The following is a 16,351-nucleotide window of genomic DNA, read 5'->3' as shown; positions in this document are numbered from 1 at the left end:
AGCAATGACCCAATCCTGAGTCCACCAAACCGGACCCTCTCAACGTCCTGGCTGCGCCTAGAAATTCTGTCCATAAAAGTTATGAACAGAATCGGTGACAAAGGGCAGCCCTGGTGGAGTCCAACTCTCACTGGAAACGGGTTCGTCTTACTGCCGGCAATGCGGATCAAGCTCTGGCACCGATCATACAGGGACCGAACAGCCCTTATCAGGGGGTCTGGTACCCCATACTCTCGGAGTATCCCCCACAGGATTCCCCGAAGGACACGGTCGAATGCCTTTTCCAAGTCCACAAAACACATGTAGACTGGTTGGGCAAACTCCCATGCACCCTCCAGGACCCTGCTAAGGGTGTAGAGCTGGTCCACTGTTCCGCGACCAGGACGAAAACCACACTGTTCCTCCTGAATCCGAGGCTCGACTATCTGATGAACCCTCCTCTTCAGGACCCCCGAATAGACTTTTCCAGGGAGGCTGAGGAGTGTGATCCCTCTGTAGTTGGAACACACCCTCCGGTCCCCTTTCTTAAAGAGGGGGACCACCACCCCGGTCTGCCAATCCAGAGGCACTGTCCCTGATGTCCATGCGATGTTGCAGAGGCATGTCAACCAAGACAGTCCTACAACATCCAGAGCCTTGAGGAACTCCGGGCATATCTCAACCATCCCCGGGGCCCTGCCACCAAGGAGTTTTTTGACCACCTTGGTGACCTCAGTCCCAGAGATGGGGGAGCCCACCTCTGAGTCCCCAGGCTCTGCTTCCTCATTGGAAGGCATGTTAGTGGGATTGAGGAGGTCTTCGAAGTACTCCCCCCCACCGACCCACAACGTCCCGAGTCGAGGTCAGCAGTGCACCATCACCACTATATACAGTGTTGACACTGCACTGCTTCCACCCTCCTGAGACGCCGGACGGTGGACCAGAATCTCCTCGAAGCTGCCCGAAAGTCGTTCTCCATGGCCTCCCCAAACTCCTCCCACTCCCAAGTTTTTGCCTCAGCAACCACCAAAGCCGCATTCCGCTTGGCCTGCCGGTACCTATCAGCTGCCTCTAGAGTCCCACAGGACAAAAGGGTCCTGTAGGACTCCTTCTTCAGCTTGACAGCATCCCTCACCGCCGGTATCCACCAACGGGTTCAGGGATTGCCGCCACGACAGGCACCGACCACCTTACGGCCACAGCTCCGGTCAGCTGCCTCAACAATAGAGGCACAGAACATGGCCCATTCGGACTCAATGTCCCCCACCTCCCTCTGGATGTGGTCAAAGTTCTGCCGGAGGTAGGAGTTGAAGCTACTTCTGACAGGGGGCTCTGCCAGATGTTCCCAGCAGACCCTCACAACACGTTTGGGCCTACCAGGCCTGACCGGCATCCTCCCCCACCATCGAAGCCAACTCACCACCAGAAACCATCAACAACAAATCAAATCAAATTAATAATATATTGAACAATTATTATAAAGGTAAAGTTGAATAAATCAGACTTTGCTGCTGCATGAAAAAAAGGTAAAGCACCACTTCCGGTTAGCAGAAATAACCCAAAAGTTGATCTAGTTAAATCTATGTTTTGTACCTAATACTTGTATTAAAAATTTGGTTGACCTAAGTGAAAGCATACTCAAGTTATTGTGTTTACACACACACACACACACACAGATATATTTCCAAAAATGGTATTTTCGAAACTCAGGGAGGTCTAAAACTTCGAGATTCATCAAAATCTCAAAATGGAATTTTTGGAGGATTCCAATACTTTTCCTTTACTTTGTATACGAGAAAGTCAGGGAGGTCTAAAATGTCAAGATTCATCAAAATGTCGACATCGAATTTTTGGATGATTACTTCGTATATGAGAAAGTAAAAAGCAAATGAATCAAAGTGCTTTTTTAGCAGAAGCTTAAAACTATGAAGTGTGAGAGCTGACGTTATTGTGATGGTCCACCATTCCACAATTTAGGACCAGCCACCACAAAGGCACACTCACCCCTCTGCTTCGACCGTGTGTATGGGACAGTAAGCAATAGCTGATCTGAAGACTTCATCTGCCTGGCTGATGAATATGAAACAAGAAGATCAACTAAGTACGGTGGAGCTGACCCATGTAGGGCTTTAAAAACGAACACTAAAATCTTAAAATTCACCCTGTAACTAACAGTGAGCCAACAAAGAGAGGCCAACACCGGAATGATGTGATCTGTTTTTATGCTGCTGGTCAAAACTCTAGCAGCTGCATTCTGTACCATTTGTAGGTGAAACAGTGTCATATGAGATACCCTGACATACGAGGGGGGACCCAAAAATAACCGGAATTTTGTTGTTGTTAGGTTGGTACTTATAGTACGTGATTGGGCTGCTAGGGCGATCTAGTTACACTCCTCACAAGTCAGTCTGCCAAGTGCCATCAGTCTGGAAGGTTGTGCTTGTGTTCAGTGAATTTTTTTGTAAAAGTAGGTTGCGCAACAGTGTGAGAAGGAAACGCCCTAATTTGTGGGAGTCAGGCGATTGGTTCTTTTATCATGACAACGCTCCATCTCATACTGCTCTCAGCATTCGCCAATTTTTGGCAAGAAACGGTATGACAACCCTGAACCACCCACCCTACTCACCGGATTTAGCTCCGTGTGATTTCTTTTTGTTCCCTCGGATGAAAAAAGACTTGAAAGGAAGGCGTGTTGCTGACGTCGAAGAGGTAAAACAAGAAACGACCAGAGCATTAATGGGCATTACTTCAGAATTCAAAAAATGTTTCGAACAATGGAACAAATGGTTAGATAAGTGTATTTCCGCCAATGGAGAGTACTTTGAAGGAGATTAATTGTAGCTTGTACAGAAAATTAAATTAAACACGTTTTAAAAATATTTCCGGTTATTTTTGGGTCCCCCCTCGTACAACTGGGACATAGCAAGCATGAATGAGCTTTTGTAGATCATTAAATGACAAAAACTTTATTGAGGTAGAAAAAAACTACTCTTTACCACAGCATTGATCTGTTTGTCAAATTTAAAACCTGAATCCAAGATCTTTAGCACATGGCTCTAAGTACCTGGCAAGTGGAACCAATGTGCTAGCAATGTTTTGGGTAACAGTGGGTTGACCAAATAGAATAACTTCAGTTTTTGATTTATTTAACTGTAGCAAGTTGAGTGCCATCCAGTGTTTTATATCATCTAAGCAATTAAAAAGCTTTGTCTCGTCTGCTATAGGAGATGGACGTCTGAAGCAGAGCTCTGCTAGCAGCGGCTTTATTTTCCCATGAATTTCATATTATTTAGAGGTATCCTGTATTTAACCCGACCAAGGAACTTCCACTACAACATACAAGCATGAGTAACAAGAAGAAAAGTCAGAAAGAACCGGAAAAGAAACTTAAAGCTGTTTCAAAGTCTGGACAGACATCCGGCCCAAGTGCAAGGTATGGCCTCTCGGAGACTGACCTGGAACAGGCAGACGAATGCGCAGATTTCCTAGGACCCCGCTCCATTGTATCGTCTCCAGTCAAGAGTGAAAATGGGAGTGAAGGTGCAAGTGATACAGGTCGTGATGGATTGCCGATTTCTGAGGATCATTCGAGACTAGAAAAGGCCCTGCAGGATGTGCTCTCATCTACTCGTCGCGAGCCCGCAGCACCTGCTGTAACAGGAACTGCATTTCCACTCGCGGAGCATGAAATCTGAACCGAACTGTCCGAACTGAAAGAGATGATTGCTACACTGGCTGCCGCCATGGCCACGGCCATAAATGAGCTTAAGAAGGATAACATTGTGCTTAAGAACGAGCTTAAGAAGGATATCATCGAAATTAAAAAGGATAACAAAGACCGGGAAACGCGTCTATTTAAATGTTTTGATGTGAACTTTTAAGGCATGTTGGAGAAATTAGAGGAACACATCGAAGAAAATAGATCCACACTGAAAATGCTTGCAGACCAGATTAATGATGAAACAGTGGTACAATTGGCGTCTAACGCCGATGAAAAAGCTACAGCTGCGAATTCCGAATGCAATAAACTCGGAGACAGACTTGCAGCCCTGGAAGATGGGTGCAGAAGAAATAATATAAGAATTGAGGGTATACCTGAGAAATGAGAAAGCTCAAACCCAGTGAAATTTGCAGTAGAATTACTCTCTAAAATAATTGGAGATGATTTTAAACTCGACATTGAGATAGCAGCTGCTTATCGCACATACAGATCAAGCACCTTTAAACCTAGGTCTTTTATTGTCCGCTTCGAGCGATTACGATGTAAGCTTGATGTGATGGCACTTCTCAGACACAAGCAAGAGATTATTTTTGACAATAATCTTATTCATATTTTCCCTGACTTCTCACCATTAACAACTGCAAAATGCGCAGCCTACTTTAACATTAAAAAGTCGCTACAGAAAGCCAATATCAAATACAGCCTCTTGTATCCTGCCAAACTGAAAGTGGAAGTTCATGATCAATATTATATTTTTTCAAGCAAGGAAGAAGCTGAAAAGGAACTAAAGAAGCTGTTTCCAACACTCTTTTGAAAGTTATTAAGGAGCCGTATTCTGTCAAGGCATGGGAAGGACCTATCATCTGCTGTTGGATCCACTTTTAAAGAGACTGGTATTATAATTATACATCCTTTTCTTTACTTGGACATTATATGTTTATGTCTTAATTACAGTTATAGACGTGAGTGTGGAAGTGTGGAAGTAATTAAAGTAGGATTTTTTTTTTTTTACTACCTCAAAGTAGACTGTTTAACATCATACTCTTGGTTTATTGCTATTTCTACTATTACATTACTATTATATTTATACTATTACATTATACTATTACATTAGGAATTACCATGTTTATCCTAGACTACTTTTTAAAATCATTCCCAGGGTTCATTCTTTTTTTATCTTAATATCTTAATATCTTAAAATTGCTGAAGATTACTTTAAGCTTAAAGACTGTTAATGATTATATTTTCAGCAGATAGTATTAAGAATTCAGCTGCAATAGATATCTCTTTGTTTTAATTCTCTAACGCCACTACGGGGTGGGGTTGTTTTGTTTTGGACGTGCTCTGTCTCTTTGTATGTCAGAGGACCGGGGCATCGCAAAGTGGGATCAAGCCTCATGTGGAGAGGCAAAATGGGGGGATGGGGGGATAAAGGGGGGAGAGAAAGAGAGCAGGCTATTTCAAATCTATTCTTCTAATCCCTATAACTATAAATATCAATGCAACAATAGGCTAAAATGCAATAACTCAGGGGGAATTTTGAAATTAAGATTAAAACTGCCTCACTACCAGTTAAGACTATAAAATGACATTAAAAACTCAGAATCGATGTCTCCATGATGGGACAGTTAACTTTGTGAGCTGGAATGTTAAAGGCCTGAATTACGAATTAAAGAGAAAGAAAGTATGCTCTCACCTAACAGGCTTAAACGCTAAAATAGTATTTTTACAGGAGACCCACTTACTAAGCAAGGATCAGTTCAGACTACAAAAAGACTGGACTGGCCAAATGTTCCATTCTAGCTTTATAAAGAAAACTAGAGGGGTGGGAATTCTCATACACAGAACAGTTCCGTTTGTAGCATCAGATGTAGTATTGGACCCTAAAGGGAGATATGTGATGGTCATGGGCAACTTATTTAACAGTAAAATGATTTTGATAAATGTTTATGCACCCAATGTCGATGATAAGGAATTCATGCAAAATCTATTTGCATCCATTCCCAATGTGAACACTCATAAAATTATAATGGCTGGGGACTTTAATTGTATTTTAAATCCACTCTTAGATAGGACTCCTGTGACAGGGGGGACGACATCTAATACTGCAAAGACAATTACACAGTTTTTAAATGACCACAACTTATCAGACTCCTGGAGGTTTCTTAACCCAAACTCAAGAACATATTCGTTCCACTCACCAGTATATTATAGCTACTCAAGAATTCATTATTTTTTTATAGATAATAATTTCCTGCCTACGATTAAATCATGCAAATATGACACAATTGTTATCTCCGACCATGCCTCCCTAGTCTTGGAACTAAAATCATTAAGCCCCTCACACTCACCTCGCAGATGGTGTCTTAACCCTCTTCTATTGGCAGACGAGAACTGCACAGAATTTATATCCAAACAAATCAGCTTCTTCCTAGAGACAAACACGCCCACAGAGGTTTCCGCAGGAACACTCTGGGAAACTCTAAAGGCCTTCTTAAGAGGACAGATTATTTCATATCTTTCCCACAGAAATAAATTAGAAACCAAGAAAGTGTCAGAGCTAAGAAGCCAAATTACTAGAATAGATGAAGAACAAGCCAGACGTCCAAGTGAAGCTCTTCACAGGAAAAGGCAGGCCTTGCATACAGAACTTAACATCTTAACAACCAAAGAAACTGAACAATCCATATTACTAACCGAGAATGGTAAACCGGATGGCATGGATGCAGGTTTACTAACTAAACCGAATGGCATGGACGCAGGTACACAGCGATGGGACCATGAGACCTACTGCGCAGGCACGTACAGCGCACGTCTCATAAACTGCAATCGAAGTCGTATCCACCGCGAATGAAGGACTCACGGCCCAAAAATGAAACAGCTCAACGGACGTGAATGAGAAATGAAGCAACAAGGCACGCATAGGTAACGACTACCGACACAGCCACGCCAAAAAGAGGATTCTGCGCTGCAGCCCGGATTCAAACGGAAGAGGCTATGGCGGCCCCACAGGTCCACAAAGATGGTACGAAAGGCGCAGGCGTCACTGCCATATTGTGGGTGGCACTACTGAGGAGTGAAGTGAGGAGTAATGTGCTGCTTGGGATTGTACGAGCTCCATATGCGCAAAGCATAGAATTATTCAAGTAATAATTATATATCGAGCTCATCTGTCTCGCTTAAAACTGTCCAAAATGTTTCCAGGGCAAGATCCAACCTGCGAACGCTGCAACCAAGCTCCTGCCTCACTGGGTCACATGTTCTGGGTCTGCACCAAATTAACATCATTTTGGACGAAAATTTTGAAGTGCCTTTCAGACAGCCTTGGGGTCACAATTCCTCCTAACCCATTAACAGCTGTGTTCGGTGTTCTTCCAGACGGACTTGAAGTGGAGAAGGACAAGCAAACGGTGATTGCATTCACTACACTTTTGGCACGCAGACTTATTCTGTTAAATTGGAAGAATCCTAACTCTCCTCTGATAAGTCAGTGGGAAACCAATGTTTTATGTTATTTGAAATTGGAAAAAATCAAATTCTCAGTTAGAGGATCTGTACAAATTTTTTTCAAAACCTGGCAGGATCTAATCAATATTATTTTAGAGTAAGAGAAATAACTATTACCTCATTTAATTCCCTTCTCCATTTCGTATTTACCTATATATATTTCTCCCTTTCTTTTGTTAATTGTTGCCTCATTAAAAAGCCCTAAGCAAATCTCCTTTGGCTAAGCTCTCCTTCTCAGGGATGGGGCTTGATTTGTCTTCAATTTTGTTTAGTTATAAATTGATCTATTTGTATGGAATGATTACAATAAAAATTAATAAATAAAAAAAAAAAAAAAAAAAGCTTTGTCACCAACTCCAATTCACCCCGATTGCAATGGGAAGTAAATTTGGGTATCATAAGCGTAACAATGATACAGAATGTTATACTAGTTTAGAACAGAGCAGATATTGTGAGCACATATTTTAAGAAAAAGTCTAAAATCCTTGACAAAGGAGAGCAGGGCACTCACTCCCTTGAGCTGGACAATAGCTCAGTTTGTCCCAATGTCTCATTGAGAATGATGTCAAGATTTCCATTTCAGCTTTAAGACTCAGTAGTTTATTCCAGAATCCCATAGCCCTGTATGTGAAGCATTGATTCCTAGATTCCATCTTGAATGCACGTCTCTCTACCAGCCACTAGATGTCCTTGAGTATGTGGTTCACTATTTAACTGAAAGACCTCTTCTCAGTCAGCTCTTTCATTGACATCATTGAGGACTACATAGCCTTCTCTCCTCAGGCCTAAAGAGGTTTAACTCCCACAGACTGTCAATGAAGGCCATAGCCTTTAGTACACTGATGACCTGACCATGTTTGCTTTTCTCTGCTTGGCTTTATACAAGAAGCTTCCTAGTCATTTGGCATTATATGAACAACATGCCAACATGCAAGGAAAGAGACAAACTCTGAAAAGCAAGTGATCATCTTACGTGGATAACACATTTTTGAGGTGGTGTAGACATCACTGGAGTTGTGACTTTGAAATTGATTTTATTCAAAAATGGAAACAATTCAGAAACAAGTGGCAGAGATCTCGTAAAAAGAAACTAACAGAGAAATGTTGCACCTTATGGTTAGTTTCTGACGCTTAGCACTGTTAAAAGTGACTACATGCTGACTTGCAGCAACTACGTCACATTGTTCAAAAGTGATGCAATCCTGTAATGGAGCATCCATGTTTATTTGACTTTGGTTTCAATTAGCATAGTGGCAGAATGCTGTACTTTGCGTGTTTGAACTACCCCTATGCCATTGTAAACATGTTGTATTGTGTCACCTTCTATCCATTATGGTTACTGTGTAATTTTCAAATTTCCTTTACTCTATTTGGAGTGGTGGCTCTGAGGCTAGAGATCTGTGCCGGCAATCCCTTAAATGCCAGAAGTGAATCTTCTCCATTGGGTCCTTGAGAAAGGCCTATAACCTGCAATTTCTTCACCCTGTGTATACCATTAATCTGCATCCAGCATTGCAAGCTAGTCCTCCAACTTGCAGGGAAAAATTGGGGGTTGGTGGCAGGATTGGCACTCCAGCCACTGTAAAAACCTCCCACTGTTCCAGTGTGGTGCTGAGGTGTCACCTGTTGTACAGATGCACTTGGATCTCAGGCTGGGTGGTTCATCTTGTGGCACCGTGCTGTAATCAGCGCTCGCTCGCTCCCAACCTCCTCCTCCTTTACTTTATGAGTTCCCCTCGTATTACAGGTACACAATGGAAAGTCTGAAACTTGAAAGTACTGCTTATGGGAAGGACCTAGGAGTTGTTATGGACTCCTCACAATCAACATCTAGGCAGAAGTGATCATGAAAAAAGCTAATGGGATTTTAGGATATACTGTATAGAATAATATGTAGAGTACACCTTAAGGGAGGTTTATGCTTAGTTTATTTAATGTACTAGTGAGGTCTCAGTTCATGGACTATGTACAATTGTGTTACCCACACTACAAAAAAGACATAGCAGTACTAGAGGAAGTCCAGAGAAGAACAACTAGGCTGATCAGGACTGAAAAGTATTAGATATAAGGAGAGACTGAAGAGACTTCTCAGTTTAAGCAAATGGAGATTAACACTAGAATTACCAAAGCCTACGAAAAAACTTGTAAATCCGGCCCACCTTAAATCCCTTCGCACCTCTCCGTCAGCGTCTTTTGTCTTGTAAATTTGCCGATCAAGACCAGCAGCAAGCAGCCTACTATTCCATTCCCTCACTGCCACTGAACGGGTACAAAGTTCTCCCAGCTCATGCCTTGATTATCTGGGAGTGAAGTGCTGGAGTTTTAGAGTGGAAATAATAGATTGTTATTTGGAACACATGCATTTCATGTTTGTTCCGTTTCTACAATAATCTGTGTAAACACATTGTTAAAACAGAATTACATTTTTTTTAATTGATTTTTAAAGTTTGTCCTGTTACACTACTACATGGGGGGACAGCTAGTTAATGAATAAATGGATAATAAATTAGGATATTATAATCCTTTTTCACATAAAACTAGCTTGAAGAGGACAGTGCAGGCAGGATAAGAACTCCTTACTAATTAAATTTCATTTCTGAACTCCTTGATGGACTGGCATCCCATTAAGGGTTGGTCCCCACCTTTCACCTGGGGGGAGGCTCCAGCTCCGTGTGACCCAGCCTAGAAAACTGGCACATTTGTGTATTATCTGAACCACTGGTGCCCAAATCAAAAATGAGACCCTCCTTACACTTGGTGCTGCTGAGATGAGGCCAAACCCCTGGGGCCTTGAAGGTCATTAAGTGGGTAGGAGTTCATGTGGATTGGATGGACTTATCCGAACTGACTTATTCCAGTACAGCTGCAAGGCAGAAATTGATCCTGGACAAGAGCACACAACACATTGTTGTTTACAACAATTGTTGCTTACGAAGGTGCTGCAGAGGGGCAACGTGTTGCATGTTGTTTGTACATCCATCCATCCATCCATCCATTTTCCAACCCGTTGAATCCGAACACAGGGTCATGCAAGTGAGAATTTAACTGTTCCCTGTACACGTGACATTACTACTTCTTTGACTGCTGCTACTTCCAGTACTGATCTGAATCTGTCCATTACTCATCCATGTTGTCAGATGACAACACTAACCCCCCTGCATTAGCCTGTGTGAAACCTGGCCTTGCTGTGATGATAATGAACGTGAAGACTAAAACCTGGGGAACCAGATGAAACAAAAGTCAAGGAATAAATACTTATTCATTTTCATTTGTTGCAACTCTCATGAAATTTGTTTTGGCAGAAAACTATTTCAATTCCTGGAATTTCAGATGAGGAAGTGTACATCCACAGGGCAAGCTTCCACATGCCGGGTGCTCCCAGCCACTTACTTGGTACTGATTGTTGTTGTGCCATGAGGGTGCATTGCCATGTGAACTGTTCAGTGAAACAGACTAGTTGTAAAACTTGAAAAGTCACCACGTAAAATACATTTAGGAAGGATAGACAGCATAATAGCAGAGAGTGATTAGAAGACGCGCTTCATTGGTGACGTACTGTAGGGGTTGAAAGATAGAAGTAAAGGAGTCTATGAATCTGATAGACGGAGAGAGAGACATTTGAATGAAAATCTGAGCTGCAGGAGCTCATTCATTTGTCAACAAGTAAATCTGCAAAACTGTGTGTGCATTCATGGGAAAGGCACAAGTGAATGGAAAATTGAGAACATGTCTAGAGTGTCTTCTGCTTTTGGTTGCATTTATTAAAAACACCTCAGCTGGTGTAACATCAGTTTACACACTTCCACAGGAGTGGAGTGACACTGCAGGCAGTGAATCAGACAAAAAAACCCTCTCCATTGGCTTTTCTGTGCTTTATACTCCATTTTATTGATGGTACTATTGAGCACATAATATCCTAACCTTCTGTTAGGCACAAGCCAGGAATGAGCTGTGGATGGTGAGCAGTCCATTATGGCCACACTTGCATACACACCCACATTCACACTGGCCATTTAGAATTCCAGGTTAAAGTAATACATAACCCCAAATCATATTTTTGTCTGTTACTTTCCCTCATATTACACTATGAAAGTGATGCATGCAGGTCGAGTAATATGGTGGCTACTGGGGAGTGAATATGTAACACCTTATAGTTAAATGAAGCTCAGCTGATATCTCTGCCATCATCTGAAGCACATCATTGGATGCCCTCAGCAGAACTTGACATCTTTTTACACAACAACAATTTATTTCTTGTATAACCCGCAATCACACAAACATTACCTCAATGGGCTATAACAATCCCACCCCCCTTTATTTATTTTTTTGACAACTCCCCAGCCTTGACTCCCTAAGAAGACAAGAAAAAACTCCCCAAAAAATGAAACTTGTAGGAAAAAATGGAAGAAATCTTGAGAAAGGCAATTCAGAGAGAGACCCCTTTCCAGGTAGGTAGTAATCCTTTTCACAGAGCTAGATGGCCAAATTATCATTGCTACCTCAGAAATGCAATACAATAATACAAAGTACACGTCAAAATGCAAGAGTAGATATACCATTTACTAAATAGAGAGCTATCAGATGTGAGGATACAGAGTTGTTCAAACACGTCAAAAACAGTATAAATTAATGAACATGAAGGAGAAAAAAAACATCTATTTGAAACATGTCCTTTTCGTAATCATGCACAGCGGCGGATTATTTCTTTGATTATTCAGTAATAGCCATTTTCCTCATAAAGCTACGCTTGACAAATAAAACAAAAACAATAGAACTGTTGTTTACTCTCACTGATATTTTATCTGGGGAAAAAAAAAATCTGTCTAATGAAAGAAGTCCACGACACACCTACGGACTAACTGGAAACTGAAAAAATGAAATGAATCACCTCTGATTCAGACCAAAGCAAACAGACTAGGAATGTGAAAACACATTTTACCTCCAGTTGGACTCCTCTCTCACTGCAAAGTGAAATGTTAGCCAATGAATATGCTGTTACTGGGCTGGACTCCTGACCAATGAATGAGGTGATGAGGCGGGCCTTCAATTCAAATACTCATTGGCGTCTGAGTGCAATCCATATTTGCTTACAAGAACGTTTTCTAGAAGTGGTTTATTTAACAACAAGTAAGCCCGCGATTCGCTAGCAAATCGGAAATCCAAGAATGGCAATCAGTTTCTGTTCCATCCGATATCTGGATGGATGACATATCATGGAGGGTGGGTGCGTCTGGGGAAATGTCATTTAATTACATAAGCATATCTGTAGTAAAGCGGTCTCGTTTTGTGGAGATGTGATTCCGTTGCCTTTGCTGACACCGACTGCTGGCATAGTGGAGCACAGCAAGTTTAGTTTACAGGTTGTGGTGTTCGTGTGCCAGCCACTGAGTCTGGGAAGCCGCTGGGTTAGAGTCTGTGACCGTTATGTGATCTACATTACTGGCACAGTGGATTAGAGCAAGTGTAGCTCACAGGTTGTGTTGTTTGGGCGCCACGTACCGACTCTGGGAAGCCGCTGCGTTTTGGGAAGCCGCTGCGTTTGACTCTGGGGCGGGCGCCACGGCGCATTACGTTGTGTTATTTGGGCGCCACCTAGTGACTCTGGGAAGCCGCCGCGTTTGACTCTGGGGCGGGCACCAAACTGAATGACCGTTATGTGATCTACATTACTGGCACAGTGGATTAGAGCAAGTCTAGTTTACAGGTGGCGGGCACGTTGCAGTGCGGCAGTGTGCGTGACATCCGGTTTACAACCTTCTCGTCCATATTACTAACCTTTCTGTGGCTGTGTCGTTAGCTATGGGCGGGCTCGTTGCAGTGTGGCAGTGCGCGTGCGCTTCGATGCGCCCTGCGTCCATAACCTTCGGTTAGTAAAATGGATGTTTTAGTAAACAGTCGTGTGTTTGGGGCATTGTGAGCATACAACTGAATGACTTTGACATGTGATGCAACATGAGTAATGTGAAATTTTTTCATGGACCTTTTCATATTGTATCCTGTTATCCAGCATTGGTCCTCATAAACCCCATTATATCAGAAACTTTGAACTCCGTTTTTGCATGAAAACATCACTACACATTACAGCTAGTAAGTAACATAAAAATATAATTCTGGTGGAGTTGTCTTTTAACCTATGACATACAAAGTAAAAGCAGAGTACCTACTGGGAAAATGTACAGACCACCATTATCAGACCACAAAATCAGACACTTACAGTAGATGCTCACACATTGGCAACCATATAAATACAGTGGCGACACCAGACAGAACGCATCTGCGGTCTTATATTTGAGAGAACAGTTTCAAAGTTCTGATTCACCAATCAAAACAAAAGTACTAGATAGAGCCCACCCACTCAGTTTTGACAGGTGAAAACGACAGTTTGAATTTCTTTGTGTATTTGGAGTTGAGTAAGGTGTCACTGAAATAAGTAAATTAAGTAAAAATGTGTTCAATTTACAAAGAAATAAGCAATAAAAATATATATTTCGTAAACCATTTAACTATATTTAAATTTCACGTTAGTATGTACTGTATTTGTTATTACATTTGACAGCACTCCTGTTTATTTATTTATTTATATTTTGTCAGAAATATTCCTCTCTAATTTTGATGTGGGAGGGAAAATCGAAGAACCCGGAGGGTAAACCTCAGGGCAAGTGAGAAAGTTGTGGGAACAGCGCTGTAGACACCACTTATCTAGCCCATTGAACATCTCCGCCACCTAAACCTGCGTGTTATCCTTTGTGCAGTATAGCGCCTTTCATAATGATTACAACCGCAACGCAATTTAACGAGCAGCACAAAGATCGGTTAGTTTGATTTTCTAAGGACAGACAGGGCATGTACACCAGACTCAAATTCAACTGCTATAATGTGAAAGTGTATACTGTATATGAAATAAGTAGCCCCCATACACTTATTTTTCAATTTAATGATTTTATTAATAATAATAATAATAATAATACATTTTATTTATATAGCGCCTTTCCCATGCTCTTTCCACCTCTAAGTGTCACTCATTGCAGGGGCACAGTCTGCTGAGCAGGTGTCGCTGATGTTCAAAACACACCGAGAGGAAAGCAGACAATGTTGGGCTGTTAATATTTTTGCAGTTCAGACATTCCCCCCTAAACTGTTTCATCTTATCATCTACTTAGCTGTAATGAAATTCATCTATTAATCAATTTCTGTGCCCTGGTCGCTGTTCGGTTTTATATCTAGTGGTATTACGAGACAGCTCTGCGTGTGCACGAAAATAAGGTGGTAAGAATGAACTCGTTTGCGCCAATCTAACAATATAAAAGCATTATAATAGTTTTGCATTGCATCCCCCATTTGGACTCTGTTCTATAAATTAGAGTAAGAATACTTTGCTTATAAAAAGAGCTTTTCAGAGACTTTATATTATATTAGCCTGATTCCAGGGGATCGCTGACTCAGGCTAAGCAAACCCCAAATATCTAGTCGTGCCTCCACCATGAACACACACAGGTTTACTGGAGCTTGATATATTTTGGGGACGACATGCGCCCCATGCACCCAGTATATTAGACCCCTCACCCCCTTACCATTTTAGTCTATCAGCGAATAACACGTTTTAGCCCTGCTAATGTAATATCAAAGTTTTCTCTAATAACCAATTAACTGTGTATACATTACTTAATGTATAGTGTAAATACTAAACCCTAATGCCAATCATTGCCAAAAGGAAAGGGGGACGGTGGGCTACTGCTTCTTTAACCCCTTTTATCACGCGCGACCCGCGCACTTCCCAGCGCCACAGGCGCTACTCGTCCTCTTCATTGAGTGCCTGTGGTGAAGGCAGCTCCTTCATATGCAGTGACGAGGGGAGACTTTCAAACCTCCAAAGTGTGTTTATATGAACCGCACTTGATTTATCACCAAAGCACTACACTAACTGGCTGACTGATGCGCTGCGGTCAGCTAAGGGATGAGTCGCCAGAGACGCGCGATTCGGGGTACTGTACTTCTGATCCGCACTGCACTCACGCCATGCAGCGGTCAGACTTTACAGCGGAAATCATCGCTCGGTTCTTTATAGAGCTCGGCCACACAGTTACTTTTAATAGAAAGTCATCAAAAATGGGAACCCCTTGCCCAGCACCTGTCCGAAACTGTCTTCTCGCACCATTGCTTACCTCTTATATCAGCTCATTGATTCTCTCCTGTGTGTCCCCTGCCAAGTGAACTTGAGATGTTCGAGAAGTTACAGGACTTCAGAATGAAAAAGTTCAAGACAGCAAAAACACAAGGGACATAAACGCTCTTCTTCTGTTCGGGGCGCATCAGCCTCACCCCCTTCCCAATACAGAGGCAGCTTTCCTTATCTGCAGAGTCCGATTTTTCACATGTGTATTTCCGACTCTCCCGGACAGTCTGCGCATTCCTCTGACACTCGCGCACACCCTCCGCTTCTCCATGCCTGTCCCCTCTTTCGATTTCCTGCACCAGATCTGCTGGATCTAAGTAAATATTTGCATTGCTGTCTGTGCCAAAACAGCCTTATTATCACTCACGTCAGAGGTCAATCTCAGTACAGCGCTGTTGAGCACGCAAGGAAAAGATGTAAATTACCCGAACAATCCCACTCTAATGTTTACGGTGTCGACATGGTGGGCTTACTTCAGTCTTAGCCAAGAGTGTCTAGTTTTCACATGCCATTTTCAAAATGAGTAAGGCAATCTTATTTGATGGTAGTTTTATTTCCCAGTCTACGCGCTTTCTTTATGTAAAACACCTCTGAGTTAGGAAATGAAGGCTTAGAATAATAGACTTGATATCGTCACTTGAGAGGGTCGGGGCACTGACGGACTTTTGCAGAGGCTAATAGATCCGGGCACGGCGATCTACAGGGGCCCTGAAATTAATCAAGATTTATGAAAAAACAATTGCTCTTTGTGTTTGAATATTCCTGCCGGTAGCCTTGCCGAGCCAGTCCACGTTAACTCCACGTGTTAACCATGAGATTATTCGACCACCGTTAGTCGCATGCGCACAATCATTACAGGGTTTACACGTCTCTAGTGAACTACAGGCAGTGCGGCTGGACGGCATTTCAGGCAAGCAGGTTCACCATAATACGGGCGGTCGGAGCGTAAAGCGCGTTAAGAAGAAAGCGAT

The 16,351-nt window shown here is 42.3% G+C and overlaps 1 protein-coding gene across 2 annotated transcripts in view; it reads right to left on the bottom strand.

Annotated features, from left to right (window-relative positions):
• Positions 1 to 15,881, bottom strand: part of cysltr3 (cysteinyl leukotriene receptor 3) — a 33,652-nt gene extending 17,771 nt beyond the window's left edge. Inside the window, exon 1 of one of the 2 annotated variants that reach the window (XM_028798299.2) lies at positions 15,370 to 15,881. The gene's annotated coding sequence lies outside the window, so the exon portion shown is untranslated. The remainder of the gene's footprint in view (positions 1 to 15,369) is intronic. The other variant, XM_028798300.2, reaches the window with a different exon arrangement.
• Positions 15,882 to 16,351: the final 470 nt, after the last annotated feature.

The sequence above is a fragment of the Erpetoichthys calabaricus genome, chromosome 3 (assembly GCF_900747795.2).
Source record: "Erpetoichthys calabaricus chromosome 3, fErpCal1.3, whole genome shotgun sequence".
NCBI lineage: Eukaryota > Metazoa > Chordata > Cladistia > Polypteriformes > Polypteridae > Erpetoichthys > Erpetoichthys calabaricus.
This window is presented reverse-complemented; position numbering and strand designations above follow the sequence as displayed.